Source organism: Chlorocebus sabaeus, chromosome 19 (genome assembly GCF_047675955.1).
Source record: "Chlorocebus sabaeus isolate Y175 chromosome 19, mChlSab1.0.hap1, whole genome shotgun sequence".
Taxonomy (NCBI): domain Eukaryota; kingdom Metazoa; phylum Chordata; class Mammalia; order Primates; family Cercopithecidae; genus Chlorocebus; species Chlorocebus sabaeus.
The window spans coordinates 34,795,884-34,812,507 of record NC_132922.1 but is presented as its reverse complement, the minus strand read 5'-3'; the positions used below and the strand labels follow the sequence as shown (position 1 = coordinate 34,812,507).

General features: G+C 42.8%; 1 pseudogene; it reads left to right on the top strand.

Moving 5' to 3' along the window:
- Positions 1 to 2,717: 2,717 nt before the first annotated feature.
- LOC140709211 (tubulin beta-8 chain-like) lies at positions 2,718 to 5,070 on the top strand (annotated as a pseudogene).
- The last annotated feature ends 11,554 nt before the right edge of the window (positions 5,071 to 16,624 follow it).

The following is a 16,624-nucleotide window of genomic DNA, read 5'->3' as shown; positions in this document are numbered from 1 at the left end:
TGGGAGTCCCCAAGTTGGATGAACCATTTTTTCTTTATGTGACCAAAAAGCAAGGCATAGGCCTTGGGTAATCTTGCCCCAAAACTGGGGGACATTCCAAGGCCAGTAGCCTAATTTTCTAAGCAGATAGATGAGGTGACCTCAGGGTGGCCTTGATGTCTTAGAGCTATTGCTGCTACCACTTTTCTAGTAGGCAAAGCTAATAAACTAACATTAGAACAGCACCTACAGGTTTTTGACCCCACACCAAGGGAAGGTGGTCCTAGAAGCTAAAGGGCACCAGTGGATAATAGGAGAATACTTATGAAAGTATCAGGCCTTATTGCTAGACACTCCAGACATAACCCTTAAAGCCTGCCAAACCATAAACCCAGCTACTTATCTGCCAGAGTCCACAGGTGCTCCCAGCCTTTCTGGCATACACGTTGTATTAGTCTGTTCTCATGCTGCTAATAAAGACAAATCTGAGGCTGGATAACTTATATAAAAAAAGAGGTTTAACTGACTCACAGTTCCACATGGTTAGGGAGGCCTCACACTCATGGCAGAAGGCAAATGAGGAGCAAAGTCACGTCTCTTACACGGCAGCAGGCAAAAGAGCTTGTGTAGGGAAGCTCCCCTTTATAAAACCATTAGCTGCAATCCCAGCACTTTGGGAGGTCAAGGCGGTGGATGACCTGAGGTGAAGAGATGGAGGCCAGCCTGGCCAACATGGTGAAACCCCGTCTATACTAAAAGTACAAACATTAGACAGGCATGGTGGTGGGTGCCTGTAATCCCAGGCTGAGACAGGAGAATCACTTGAACCCAAAAGTCAGAGGTTGCAGTGAGCCAAGATCATGCTACTGCACTCCAGCCTGAGCAACAGAGCAAGACTATGTCTCAAAAATAAATAAATAAACCATCCGATCTCATGAGGCTTATTCACTGTCACAAGAACAGCATGGGAAAGACCCATCCCCTGATTCGATTACCTCCCACTGGGTCCCTCCCACGATATACGGGAATGATGGGAGCTACAATTCAAGGTAAGATTTGACTGGGGACACAGCCAGAGCATATTACAGGTCATGAAACAAATTTGTTCTTGCAGGCCAGACTTAAGACAGATGAATCCCTTGACCATCCCAAGGAAGAGTGGTTAACAGATGCAAGTTGTTTTATGCATCAGGAAAACAGGAGGGCTAGATATGCTATTATTAGTCAGCACAAGAGAATCAAGGCACAAGCCTTGCTGGCCTCTACCTCAGCTCAAAAAGCTGTGTTAATTGAACTTACTAGGCCCCTGCAGTTGGAAAAGGATTTAAAAGTTAACATTGACACTGATTCCAAGTATGATTTTTTTAGTGCTTTATGCTTATGCTGCAATTTGGAATGGGTAGGGACTCCTGACCCCCAAGGGCTTTTCCACGCAACATCATTCAGATTTTGAGCTTGTTAAAAATGCCATTTTGCTGCCAAAAAGTGACTATAACTAGTTGCTGAGGACATCAAAAGAGAGACTGACCATGTAAAAGGAAATGCCCTTGTAGATGCCCCAGCCAAGGCCCCTGCACTGAATGGACCAAGGAAGTTTATGGGCGTGCTGCTCAGCATACATAGAACTGGGCCAGAATACTCTGAAGAAGCACAAAACTGGGCCAGGGATTGCATTTCAGTCCAAGGCTCCTCTGGCTGGCTGAATGATGGTAATAAATTACTAATGCCGAGTACCAATCATAGGAATATATTTCAGCACTTTCATGATTCCTTTCACCCTAGAAGGAATTCTTTGTTTCTGTTAATGTCTCCTTTGTTTATAGGGGTAAATCTTTTCAAGACACTAAAACAGGTGATTCAGCCCTGTGAGCTCTGTGCCTGACAAGACCCAAACGGCCAGCAATTTTCTTCTTCTCCAGTTAAACCTGTCCAAAAATTGAGGAACCTATCCAGGTGTGAACTGGCAACTCTAATTTACTCACGTGCCTTTCTGCAGGAGATTCAAATGTTTGCTAATGCTTACTGATACCTTCACTGGTTAGATCGAGGCATTCCTCACCCCATCTGAAAAGTGCTTACCAGAAGAAATAACTCCTCAGGTTGGGTCATCTAAAAGCCTGCAAAGTGACAATGGCCCATCTTTCACAGCAGGCCTATCCCAACACCGATGATCAGCTTTAGGAATCCAATATGACCTTCACTCTGCGTGGAGACCGCGGTCCTCTGGAAAGGTGAAGGGGCTAATCCTATTCTAAAGAAGACTCTAGCTAAACCAGAGGCCTATCTCTAACCCCCATAGCTTACTGCAGGTTTGAACTGCTCCAAAGTCAAACTTAAAATGAAGTCCTGTCAAGTTAACATCTGTGGTCTTTCCTAACCACAGATCTCCTAATAGATGAAAAGGCTCATCAATTACAAAAATATGTCATCGCTCTAGGACAGTTGCAAAGGCACTCTGTGAATATAGAAACAAGAGGCTTCGGAAAATTCAGTTTCAGGTCAGCTAGGGATTTAGTCTTACTAAAGACGTGGGAGGAAGTTCTCCAGCTGACCAGCTTTTCCCAACGTGGAAAGGACCACAGCAGGCCCACCTGAGCTACCCAATAGACGTTCAACTCCAAGGGATTCACAGGTGGGTACACCTGTGTAGAAGTAAAGCTGTTGCTTCTTCTGGGAGCCCAATCTGAGGCTGAGGCACGTGGGCACCCGGCTATGTAAGCATTGGCGGAGGGTGGGCTGGGTCACTGCGCATCTGCTACTCCTTCTGGCCTTTCTCCTACTGCCCTAATCCCACCTTGGCCATGGGGGAGATTATGCTCATGCAGATCGGGCAATGCGGGAACAACATCGGCACCAAGGTTGGCATCCGGGGCTCTGAGGGCCCAGCTGCCTGGTGGCCAGGGAAGATGTTGGCAGTAGCAGTGGAGGGGTGGTGCTCCTGCATTGCTGGCCCTTGGGCTCCCTGCTGGGGACACGGTGGAACTGGGCGACTGGCGAGGTGGCCAGGATGGATCCCAGGGACACGGAGGCTAGGGATGGGGTGTGGATGAGGCTGGGGGTGGAAGAGGAGCTAGGAGAGGAGCTGGGGTGCCTCCAGCTCCCAGGCCTCCATGACTCAGCCCTGGCCTGTCTGGCCCCTCCAATCTCTTGCAGTTCTGGAAGGTGATCCCTGATGAACATGCCATCGACTCTGCTGGCACCTACCACGGGGACAGCGACTGGCAGCTGGAGCGCATCAACGTGTACTTCAACAAGGCCGGGGTGAGACTCCAGTCCTTCTCCGATCGCCCTCCTGGGAATGGCGGCCCTCCCCTCGCTAATGCCTTCCTGCCCCACACAGGTGGCCGGTACATGCCCCGTGCTGTGCTCGTGGATCTGGAGCCAGGCCCCATGAACTCGGTGCTCGGGGCCCTTGGGGCAGATCTTCAGACCAGACAACTTCATCTTTGGTGAGCTCGGGGGCTGAGGACTGGGGTGCGACTCCTTAGCCAGGGTAGCTCAAAATCTAGGAATGCCCCCAAGGTCATTGCTGTGGGAACTGTGGAGCCAGGGCCCCTGAACACCCTCCTATCCTTCGAGTCACTCAATCTGCCTCTCCTAAAGGGGTTTTGGGAGGAAGGCCCAGGTGTCTCCTCAAGGTGTGGAGCTACTGATGTAAACTCCCTGCAGGGAGCTGAGCTGGGGCCGTGTCTACTGCCTTCCCTGAAAATGGGCAGGAGCCACCTGCAGGAGGTTCTGTTAGCCTGTCTCAGGTTTGACTCCCGACTTGATTTCTAATAGGGGAAGCTGCTGTAACTCTGGGGGAGGGGGGTTCATTTGCTCCACCTCCAGGGTGAATGGCGCTTTCATCTCACATGTGATGCTTGGCCCATGTTGCATTGTGGTGGTGACCACTGATGACGGTATACTTGGCCATTGAGTGACTGGCTGTACTGTCTTACAGGTCAGTGTGGGGCCAGAAAAATCTGGGCCAAGGGGCACTACACAGAAGGTGCAAAGCTGGTGGAATCAGTGATGGACGTTGTCAGAAAGGAGGCTGAGAGCTGTGACTGCCTGCAGGGTTTCCAGCTGATCCACTCCTTGGGTGGGGGGACTTGGTCTGGGATGGGTACCCTTCTTATTAGTAAGATCTGGGAGGAGTATCCAGACAAGATCATGAACACAGTGTCCTGCCCTTGCCCAAGGTGTCACACCGTGGTGGAGCCCTATAACAACACTCTCATTTAATGAGCGCATAGAAAACTCACATGGGACATTCTATTTAGATAATGAAGCCTTACTGGACATCTGTGATAGCACCCTAAAACTGCCCACACCCACCTATGGTGATCTGAACCACCTGGCATCTGCTGCCAGGAGTGGGGTCACCACGTGCCTGCACTTCCCAGCCCAGCTGAATGCTAATCTGCAGCAGCTGGCCCTGAACAGGGTCCCATTTTCCCGGCTGCGTTTCTTCATGCCTAACTTTGCCCCACTGACCAGCCAGGGCAGCCAGCAGTACGCAGCCCTGTCCGTGGCTGAGCTTACCCAGCAGATGTTTGATACTAGGCATAGGACAGCCTGCGACCCCTGTCATGACAGCTACCTAACGGCAGCCGCCATTTTCAGGGGTCGAATATGCCTGAGAGAGGTGAAGGAACAAATGCTCAACTTTCAAAATAAAAATAGTAGCAACTTTGCTGACCAGCTCCCTGGTGGCGTTAAAACAGCCTTCTGTAACATCCCACTCCAGGGGCTAAAAACTTCGGCTGTTGCTATTGGGAATAACACGGCCATCAGGGAACTCTTCAAGCGTGTCTCAGAGCAGTTTACAGCATGTTCAGGCGCAGGGCCTACCTACCTCCACTGGTACACAGGTGAAGGAATGGATGAGACAGATTTCATGGAGGCCTAGAGCAACATGAACTACTTAGCCAAATAGTATCAAGAACAGGAGGATGCCACAGCCAAGCAGGAGGAGTTTGTGTGTGTTGAGGAGGAGGTGGCCTAGAAGTTTCCTTTTCTGGGTAGAGGAGGGAAACTGGATTCTTTAGTGTGTTCTGACAGTCATGTGTCACTACACACTAGTTTGTGTCTTCACCTCTCCTGATGCATTTTAAAGTGTTTAGTACGTGGTTGTTGCCTAATAAAGTATTTTCGTAGAATCTGGTTTCACCTCCAACTTCTTTCTATAGGCTCTCGGCTACTGCTGCCAGATGCGTATAGTTGTCCTGCAAGGCTGAAGCTGTCTGGGCTTATCACACACCCAGGAACAAGCATTCCAGTGGTTCCAGGAGGGGTCGGCATGGGCTGTGGACATGGTAGGCAGGCTTCACATGAACTTGGGGGTGCCCTGGGCCTTGGGCAGCTACGTGGTGGAAAACCTAGTCCTGAAGGCAAACCTTGGCTTATCCCATGTACCAAACTTCTAGGGGACCAGCTGGCCCTCTGTTTCTGGAACTTTAAAAGTGATCAGTGACCCTGGTAGACAATAATGTCCCCAGGGTAGGAATGTGATCAGACAGTTGGTTCTGAACCAGCAATGAAGGGTGGGCAAGTAGGATCCCAGCCGTTCCATCATCATGATGGCCTGGGTGTGTCTGTGTGGCCTCATTCTCTTAATGAGGTGGGCATGGGACATCTGGCAGGGACCCGTGGGCAGGAACCAAGCCCAGCATATGCTCACATGCACTGAACCCTATGTAGAAGGGGATTAGGTCCTGGGGGACTGTAGATGGTGGTTGCTTAGCCTGTGTGCTCGGGGCAGTCTCTCCAAAGGCACAGATGGGGTTTCTGAACAGGACCTGGGGAGAGAGGCAGGTGCTCACCAGTGCTGCTTCCCCCAACTGGCAACCAGTGAGAAAAACACCAGAGTGGAGGTCTGACCTGCCCCAGTCTGGAGGGCTGATGTTCTCTGGAAAGGTGGCTAATGCGCACCGTCTGTTATTTCTCTGTCCCCCACTCCAGAACTTCAGGGCAACAATAATCCAAGATCATCAGGATGAGACTCATGGGGACAGGTCCTTAAGCTGGGCAGAGTCTCCTCCCCAGGCTTCTCGGGGAGCCGGGACTCCAAAGCCTGCTTTGGGGAAACTGTCAAATAAGAGAGAGGTGTGTGAGCTGGGTGCCGGGCAGCACGCCAGGACAGTGCTCTTCGACCTGGCTCTTATAGAACTTGTCCATGCCCTGTGTGACGACCTCTTGGTAATTCCCACCCCCCACCCCCATCACACAGATAAGATGAAGCCAGCATAGCCTGGGGGTGGGCAGATGTACAGGTTCTAGCCCAGGTCCCCTGGGCATGTCCACCTGCCTTAGATGTGTCAGGGAAGACAGGCGAGGCCCCTTTTTGTTCTCAATGTTGGCAATGGCCTATTACAGCCAAATGGGAACAGGCAGGCAGGAGAGTGCCTCATCTCAAAAGAAGTGGCCCCTGGAAGCATCTGGGAGGTGGGAGAGGTCCCCCACACTCCCCCAGCCTGTTCCCGGAGCAGGAAAAGGGGCCTCAGTGACAGTCCTCCTCAGTGGTTCTCACTCTGAGGGGTGTCCTTGCCCAACCCAGGTGTGCATCCATCTGAGATGGCCTTGCATGGGGCCAGGTTGGGAAGATTCAGCTGCAGCAACCGCTGGAACCTGCCCACACCTAGTGTCTCCACTCACGTGTGGGATTAGATGTTCCTCCCTCCTGTAGGGGTACAGCCAGAGTGGCAGAGGGGGCAAGTCACTGCTGCAGTACTGACCGGGGTCTGAGTGGGGGTCAGGCTTGGTGCCCATGTACTTCCCAGTTACCTGGTTCCATCTGGGGGCTTCATGGACAGGAGTGGTGCTTTTCCAGGCCTCTTTTCCATATGCCAGCTTCAGGCCCAGGTTTCCCAAGTTTCCGGAGCACCCCCCCCCCCCAACCTGGCAAGCATGGCCTGTTGTAGGGGAAGGACATCAAGCCTACAGGCAGCAGAACTTGTCTGGGTATGTTCTCTGCCCCTGGAGACCCCTAATTGTTTACCTCTTTTGGTGAGAGTCGGCTTAGGACCTCAACATTCTTGCAGGACTTCAGAACTGTACAGATGGGGGCCCAGGAGGGAGCAGGGGCTGGGACTGGCAGCTAACCAGTGTAGTGAGGGTTGTAGGGCTCAGTTTGGTCTTGCAGGGAATTCAGGGAGGTTTGGATTTGCCGAAGCTCTATGAAACTTGGGCTTGGATATGGAAACAGCATGGAGCCGGGCCCCTTCTGCATGCTGGAGTCTGCGGAGTTGCCCCCTTGTGCATCTATAGGTGTTCCCCACCTGGAGCACAGCTATGAATAGAAGCCGGGAGAGCTGTGGAGGGAAGAGGAGGCAGAAGGAGTCTCAGGGCAGCCCCAGCAGCCAGGCAGGGCCTCTGCAAGTGAGATGCAGATCCAGCCTGTTGGCCACTAAGCAGCTGCTTGGCTGGCTGCAGATCACCTGCTCTGCTCACCAGTAGATGGGGGTTGCAGAAGCACTTATCTTCTGGGACTTCTGTAGCTTGAAGGGGCAGCACACACCACGTGCTAAGAAAGCGCCTAACTCAGACAAGCTTTTCCAAGAGCACCACATCAGATTAACATCCGACCTGTAGAGGACACCACCAAATCTCTCCGTCCCTCATTCCAACTGTAAGAAAAAGGAGTCTTCTGTCCTAGGGGAGCAAGCACAGGCATATCTATGCAGGGGGCACACGGTCCAGCTTGGGGAAAGGCCCTTGGATCCATGCTGGTTTCACCAACAATCTGGGGGTTGGGTTTGGCCTGGACTCCTGAATCCCAGGAGGCCTGTACCCCCTGCATGGGACAGAACTGGGAGGTGGCCGAGAGGGCTGAGCTTTGAGGGGAGCCATTATTTGGCCTCATGGGAAGTGGTGCAGGTGGTTGTTGGTGGCTCAGTTTTGCAGGACCTGGGTGATCACCAGGGAGTCAAAATTGCCTTTTTACGAGAAATTGCCAAAATTGATGCAAGCTCATGAGTGGAAAAGGGGAGTAATGCTGGCAACTGGCTTCACCTGCTCCTTCCCCACAAGTAACTGGTGTTCAGAGGTGGGTTTGATTGCTTCCCAGCCTTTCCTCTTTGCGTGTAGCTGTGTGCATATACTTTGGTGTGTACACACATTCCCTGGAGGAGTTACTTTTATTTTGTTTTTTTTATTTGGGGGGACAACGAGTGAGGCAGCCTGACACTTGCTTACCTTGTCTTTCAAGTGTGGAGTCCTCTATGGAGTGGGCATCGGGTACTTGCCTCTGCCAGCCGTTTGGCTGCCCCAGTTTCTGCCCTTCACAGACACGCTGGCCACCTGCTGTGACATTCAGCGGCCTTGTTTGCAACTAGCATGATGAGACAAGTGGATCAGGTACATTATAAAACTGAAAACGCATAAAACATGCAGAGGGAAAGGATAAATGACCATGTGTGTACTGCTCTGCTAACGTGCACATCACATGACTGAGATGACAAACATTTTTTTCACCTAACATTTGGGCCCTGAGGAAGGGCATTTATGTTTTAATTTTTATTTATAACAGAGTTAGAAGAAATACTATCAGGCTTTCTTTTCCATTATCCCCAAATCCCACTTTACCCCCTCAAGTTTACCTACCTCAGAGACAAAGAGGAGCTCACCTGGTTAATGGGAGCCTGAAATGATTTGAGCCAGGTCACTGTGTAAAGGTCATACTGCTTCCGTCTCCTTGTGCATCACTTGCTCAGCTCAGACATTTCATAGCTGCCTGTATACTGGTAGATGCGTTACCCTCCTAGCCTGCTTTCTTGGTTTGACACATTTCTGAGAGCATGTGAGAGCACTTAAGATCTAGGCTCGTGGGAGGACTGTTCTGCCCACCCCAGCTCATCTCTCCAGCTCGGCCTGCATGCATGCCTTCCTCCATCTGATTCCAGAGTAGAGGATGGGAGGTCTCACATCGACCTCAATTTTATGTGACTTTTTCCACCTCTGCTTTCCCAGACAGCCTCTGCTGTGGGACTTGTAAGGACATTTGTGAAGTTAGTACCTACTTTTCTTGTGTGGGTGTTTTATAAATTAGAGCCCTGGAGGGGAATATGTGTTAGAGGTACTTCAAACCCCTAACCTATAAACATCTAAGCCTAGCCCTTTTTTGGTGGCAAAATACATATAACATAAAACTTACCATTTTAACCATGGTTAAATGAACAGCTCAGTGGCATCCAGTATATTCACAGTGTTGTACAACCATCTCCTTTATCCATATCTACCACTTCTTTATCATCCTAAACTGAAACACTATGCCCATAAATAAGTCTTTGAATAGAAGACGGATGCATTTGATTCCATAAAAATTAAAACTTTCTATGAGAGAAAAATGCCTCAAAGTCAAAAGTCAACATACTAGGGGAAATAGATCTGCAACATACATGACAGACAAAATGCTGATTTGGGTTACATATATATATATATATATCCTATATATTAAAAGACCAGCAGCCAAAATGAAAAATGGACAAGGGATGTAAAGAAACAGTTCAAAGAAACATGTAGATTTTTAAATATTAATTTTTTTACTTTGGTAAAATATGTATAACAGAATTTTTTAGAACATGAAGTACAAATACATTGTTGTACAGCTATCACCACTATTCATTTCCAAATCTGTTTTATCATCCCATAGTGAAACTCTATATCCACGGAACAACAGCTCCCCATTTCCCTTCCCCCCATCCCCTGGAAACCACATCCTACTTCCTGTGTCTATGAATTTAACTGCTCTAGGTACGTTATAAAAGTGGAAAGCATCGAATATTTGCATTTTTTGTTTTAATCTTTTCAAGGTTTGTGTTGTAGCATGTATTAGAATTTCTTTTCTTTTTAAGGCTGAATAATACATCATTGTGTGTGTTGATCATATTTGCTTATCCATTCATCTGTAGATGGACCTTTGGGCTTTTTCTAGCCTTTGGCTCTTGTGAATGCTGCTATAAACATGGGTGTGCAAATTCCCGCTTTCAGTTTTTTGGGGTATATACCCAGATGTGGAATTACTGGATCCTATTGTGATTACTGTTTTCCACAGTGGCTGTACCATCTTACTTTTCCACCAGCGGTGTGCAGGAGTCCTGGCTTCTCCACATCCAGCATTTGCTGTTTTCTGGGGCTGTGTTGTTTGCTTTGATTTGTTGGTGTTGGGTTTTTTGATGGTAGCTGTACTTATATGTGTCAGTTGGTATTGCACTGTGGTTTGGATTTACATTTTTCTCATGATTAGTGATGCTGCGTACCTTATGCTGTGTTTACTGGTCATTTGTATATCTTCTTTAAAGAAATGTATATTTTAAAACCTTTACTCATGTTTAAATTTGAGTGTGTTGTTGTTGTCACTGAGGTCTTTATATAGCCTGGATATTAATTACTTATCAAATATATAATGTGTGAGTATTTTCTCCCCCTCCATGAATTGTATTTTCAATCTATTCATTGTATCTTCAGATGCATAAAAGCTTTTCACTTTAAATTCTTTTCATGTATGTTGTTTGTTGCTGTTGTTGTCTGTGCTTTCACTGTCATATCCAAGAAATTATTACCAGATTCCATGTTATGAAACTTTTTTCCTATGTTTTCTTCCAAGGGTTTTATGGTTTTAGCTCTTATAATTAGATGTTTAGTCCATTTGAAATGAAGTTTTTTATATGGTGTAAAGTAAGGGTTTCCAGCTTCATTGTTTTCCATGAAATATTCGTTTGTTAACACCATTTAAAAAATACTGTCCTTTCTCCATTGAATAGTTTTGGCTCCCTTGTTAAAAATCATGACCACATTTTTTGGTTCTTTATTTCTATTGCGTTGGTCTTTATGTCTGTCTCTATGCTGATACAACATTGTTTTGGGTATCGAAGCATTGCAGTAAGTTTGAAACCAAGAGGTGTTAGTCCTCTCACTTTGTTAGTTTTTAAGATTGATTTGGCTACTTTGAGTTTTTTGATATTTTATCTGAATTTTAGAATAGGTTTTTCTATTTTTGCAAATATTGGAATTTTCATAGTGATTTTATTGAATCCATGGATGACTATAGAAAACAATGGCATCTTGACAAGGTTTTGTCTTCCAATCCATCAACACATGATGTCTTTTCATTTATTTGTATCATCTTTAATATTTTTTCTGCAACGTTTGTAGTTTTCCTGTACAGGTTTTTCATGTCCTTGGTTAAGTTGGTTTCTAAGTATTCTTTTGATGCTATGCTATCATAAGTGATATCGATGTCTTGATTTCTTCTTCAGATAGTTTATTGTAATTGTAGAAATACAGCTGATTTTTGTGTATTGGTATTGTATCCTGCAGTATTGCTGAATTTTATTTATTGCATCTGACTGTTTCTCACAGAAACTAAAAGATTTTTAACATATAAGATTGTCATCTGCAAACAGATAATTTTACTTTTTTAAAAATTGGAGTATCTTTTATTTTACTTGCCGTATTGTTTTAACTAGAACATTCAGTAGTATATTAAATAGAAGTAGTAAAAGCACACCAACATGGCACAAGTATACATATGTAACAAACCTGCATGTTATGCACATGTACCCTAGAACTTAAAGTATAATAATAATAATAATAAAAATTAAAAATGAAAAAAAAGTAGTACAAGCAGGCATCCTTGTTTTTGCTCTGAGGGTAAAAGCTTTCAGTCTTTCACCATAATGTTAGCTCTCTGAGTGTGTGTGTTTTAAAATATAACATTAAATTAAAGTGTTTTATTTCTTTTTGTAGTTTATTAAGTATATTTTATCATGAATGTGGGTTAAATTTTGACAAATGCTTTTCTTTGATTAAATGATCACATGAGGGTTTTTTCCTTCTTTATGTTAATGTGATATTATACTGATTTTCATGTGTTGGAACATACTTTTATTTCAGGAGTCAATTATACTCATTCATAGTGTATAATCCTTTTAATGCACGGCTAAATTTGAATTGCTGGTATTTTGTTGAGGATTTTTGCGTCAGCATTTGTAAGAGATGTTTGTTTGTAGTTTTCTTATGGTGTCTTTGTCTGGCTCCGTGTCAGGGTAATATTGGCCACATAGAATAAGTTAGAAAATGTTACATCCTCTTCAATGCTTTGAAAAAGTTTGAGAAAAACTGGTGTTAATTTTGTTTTAAACTTTGCGTAGAATTCAACAGTGAAGCCATCTGGTCCAGGCTTTTCTTTGTTGCTGGGTGTTTGATTACTGATGCAGTCTTCTTGCTGAATCTCCTTGCTGAATAGGTTTATTCAACTTTTCTGATTCAGTCTTGGTAGGTTTTTGTTTCTAGGAATTTGTTCATTTTATTTAGGTTATTCCATTTTTAAGTGTACAGTTTCTTATGGTACTCTCTTACATTCCTTTTTTACTCCAAAAATTTGGTAGTAATGTACCCATTTGATTTTTGAGTTTTGTAATCTGAGTATTCTTTTTTCTCTTAGTCCATCTAGTTAAAGGTTTGTCAGTTTTGTTGAACTTTTTCAGAGAACAAACTCGGTTTTGTGGATTTTTGATATTATTTTTCTATTCTCTATTTCACTTATTTCCACTGCTATCTTTAACATTTTTTTTTTTTATTTTGCTAGCTTTTAGTTCCCTCTTTTTCCTTCTGGTTTTAATTTGTTAGGTATAAAGTTTTTAATTTGATATCCTACTTTTTATAATCATTTGTAGCTATAAATTTTTCTCTTATGCTACTGTTTTTGATGTCTCTTAACTTTCAGTATTTCATATTTTCAATTTGTCTCTAGATATTTTCTTTTTCTCTTGTGATTTCTTTTATCCATCCTTCAGTGTTTAATACATGTATTTTTAGACATAAAATGTGTAACCTACAGAATTTTCTTGATTTGTTAAAATTTTATTTGTTGTAAGTTTTTATTTCAGAATTAAATATGTGTATCAACATTTGTTATGTTCTCACAAACTTTGTAATACATGGAGATTCCTGGTCCACATATGCAAGCCTCTACATGAATATTATTTTGAAGTATTTAACCTTCTGTTTTAATATTCCAAATGTCTATATGAAATTGAGATCTTGGTTTCTGAGATGAAATCATGGTAGGTGACTGAGAAATCCTTAAAAATTAGCCAACTTCAAAATTCAACATGAATGAGTCGCTCTGTATTGCTGGTAATAAAAAATAAGTCTTTGATGGTATAAAAGCAAACTTCAGAGAATGTTTTTTTCCCCACAGTTGACATCTAAATTAAAATCTGTAAAAAAATTTTATGGCCTTAGGCACTTTTCACTTTAGAATTCCAACTTTTTCTAGTTAAAATTTTTCTAAACAGATTCCTGTGTATTTGAAAGACAAATGATTTTTCAGTTGAAATGCTTAAGCAGTTTTTAAGAAGTTAAAGCTCTTGTGCTTATTCTTGCTTTAAATTGTTTATTTAATGTAACTACATTTTAAGAGCTTGATTGTTAAGTTTCTCTAAACTTTGGTTAAGAAGCAGAAAGCATTACATGAGATTTTTGACATATGCTTTCAAGGAATCTCTTTTAAACATGTTAAAGGTAGAACTATTTAACAAATTGAATTTTTAATTATGTGTTTGCATAATTTGAAAAAGTAGGTCTCACAACTTTTTTAATGCCCAAGTATGATACATATTTTCCCTTAGTAATATGAGAATAATAATTGTAGTTACCATGAGTTAACTATATGCCACATGACATGCTAAATTCTTTATGTATATGTATCTTCTAATCTTCAGAATTGTCTAATAAGTTTGGCAGTTTTATTGTCTCCATTTTTATAATCATTATTCTTGATTCATTATACAGTCTCATCATTTTTCTGTGCTTGATTCTTTGTTTATGTTTGTTCATGTGCTTCTATTTCTAATAATAAACATTTAGAAATTAAAAATGAGAAATCAGATTTAAAAGTGGAATAAATTGTCCATGGGACACCCAGCTATAAGATGCAGAGCCAGGATTAAAACTGGCATCTGTCTGACTCTAAAACCTGCGATGGTAACCACTGTAATTGCAGAAAAACTTCCTTGGTCATTCTACATGAATTAAATTATCTGTCTCTTTCTTCTCTCGTTCCTCATTTTTGTTCTTCGTACTCATTACTACTTGACGTGCATGTGTAGATTTTTTATAGAGATGGGGTCTTGCTTTCATAATCATACATGTATATTTTTAATTTGCTATCTTTCTCTCTTGCTCTTTCATTCACTGTTCTCCTAAAACAATTCCAGGCATTTGTATTGATTTGTAGGTATTGGTTGATACTTAAATAAATGAATGTCATTAGTGTATTCTGTAGAGCATCAGTGCATATATTATTAAAGGTGTTATAGATTTTGTGTTTTCCTCTCTTTATATTTTTCTTTCTATATTGCAGCAGACTCCAATCTTTTTGGCACCAGGGACTAGTTTCATGGAAGACAACTTATCCATGGACTGGGCAGGGGGATGGTTTCAGGATGATTCAAGCATATTACATTTATTTCATACTTCATTATATTGCATTGTAATATATAATGAAATAATTATACAACTCACCATAATGTAGAATCAGTGGGAGCCCTGAGCTTGTTTCCCTGCAACTAGACAGTTCTATCAGGGTGTTGGGAGACAGCGACCCCCAAAATGTGGTGCTTATGTCCAGTCTACTTTGTAATCTTGTTTTGATTGCCATCACTGCACAAAAAACAAACAAAAAGAAAAACAAACCTGCTTCACAAAGACAGGATTTTGGAAATGGAAGAAGGAGTTTCAGTGATACTATTGACAAAGAAATGTCAGTGCTCCTGTGGAGAACAGCAATGGCTTCACTATACTTAAATTTTACATAACATTTTCTATTATTGGTCCTTCTCCCTGTTCTTATTTTTTTCTGATCTCTCTCCTCTTAAATGGTACCTATGATCCTGCTATTTTATTTCTAAATTTTTTAACGCTTTTCAATGCTTGCAGGTCTTTACTGAATTTCTCTATAATCATTTAACTCCAATTCTATTTCAATAGCTAAGCTGCCTATCTGGTATTTCCATTGGTTATTGTATCTATTATAAACTTGACAAATCTGAAATTCAGTTCTATAGAAAATTTTCTCGTAATAGTTTAAAAATATGTTCAAAATTATTTGAAACTCTTCAAAAAGTGTGAAGGATCTTCAAAAAGTTCATGGGAAATACATATTATGAAGAAACTGCATAGATTTCAAAAATATTTTGCAACTGAATAAATTTGTACTAACTTCGTTATAACATGTCTGAACAGTATCTAATTTGAGAAATTATAATAAGGAAAGTAAGACACCAGTTTGAAAAGAGATCCTATTAGAGCAGCATGAATTCTGCTAAAATTAAAGCAAAAATAAACATCAAATTTATGGCAATTTTGGGTGAAAGAATAGTAAAATCACTGATTCTTTATAACAATTTATGAGGACAATGACCCCCCAACTTTCACAAGTATACAAATGAATAACTCATTTAAGAAGGGATAAGGTGTTGAAGATAAAGCCTGCAGTGGCAGACAATTCATGTTAATTCACCAGAAAAGAAATTAATCTTGTTCATGCCCTGCTTTAGGAATGACAACAGTATAAACAACAGTCAACACCATAGCTATCTCAATTGATTAAATTTACACAATTTTGAAAAATTTTCCACTCAGTAGATGCAAAAACTCTTGTTCCTAGATCAGCTGCAGACAAGAGCAGAGCTTTCAACTGAAATTGTACATAAGTGCAATCAAGATCCTGAAGCATTTCTTCAAATAATTGTGTGAGGAAGTCATACGCAGATGTTCCAGTGAAATTTTCAAGACAAAACACGATTAAAACAATGGCTACCACGCAGTGTAAGTGGTCCAGTCTCAGCAAAAGGTTACTGGTCTAGAGCAAGGCTCATAGCAATGGTGTCTTAGGATGCTCAAGGCATTTTGCCTGTTAGCTTTCTAGAGGGCCCAAAACAAACAAACAAAAACCCAATAACACATGCTATTATGGAGTATTTTGAGAAATTTAGCCAAAGCTTTAGAAGAAAAATTTCCAGAAAATTTCGCCAGAGAATTCCTCTCCACCACGACAATGTTCCTCCTCATTCCTCTCATTAAAAAAAAAAGACAATTTTTGGCCGGGCGCGGTGGCTCAAGCCTGTAATCCCAGCACTTTGGGAGGCCGAGATGGGCGGATCACGAGGTCAGGAAATCGAGACCATCCTGGCTAACCCGGTGAAACCCCGTCTCTACTAAAAAATACAAAAAACTAGCCAGGCGAGGTGGCGGGCGCCTGTAGTCCCAGCTACTCGGGAGGCTGAGGCAGGAGAATGGCGTAAACCCGGGAGGCGGAGCTTGCAGTGAGCTGAGATCCGGCCACTGCACTCCAGCATGGGCGACAGAGCGAGACTCCGTCTCAAAAAAAAATGACAATTTTGCAAAGTTTCCATAGGAAATTATTAAGCATCCACCTTTTAGCCCTGATTTGGCTCCCTCTAACTTCTTTTTCTTTTCTGATTAAAAAAAAAAACTTTAAAGGATACCAATTTTTCTACAGTTAATAATGTAAAAACTACTTTCTTGACATGGTTAAATTCCCAGGGCCTTACTTTTTGTAGGGCTAGACTAAAGGCTAGTATTATTCCTTATAAAAGTGTCTTGAACTTGATGAAGCTTATGTTGAGAAATAAAG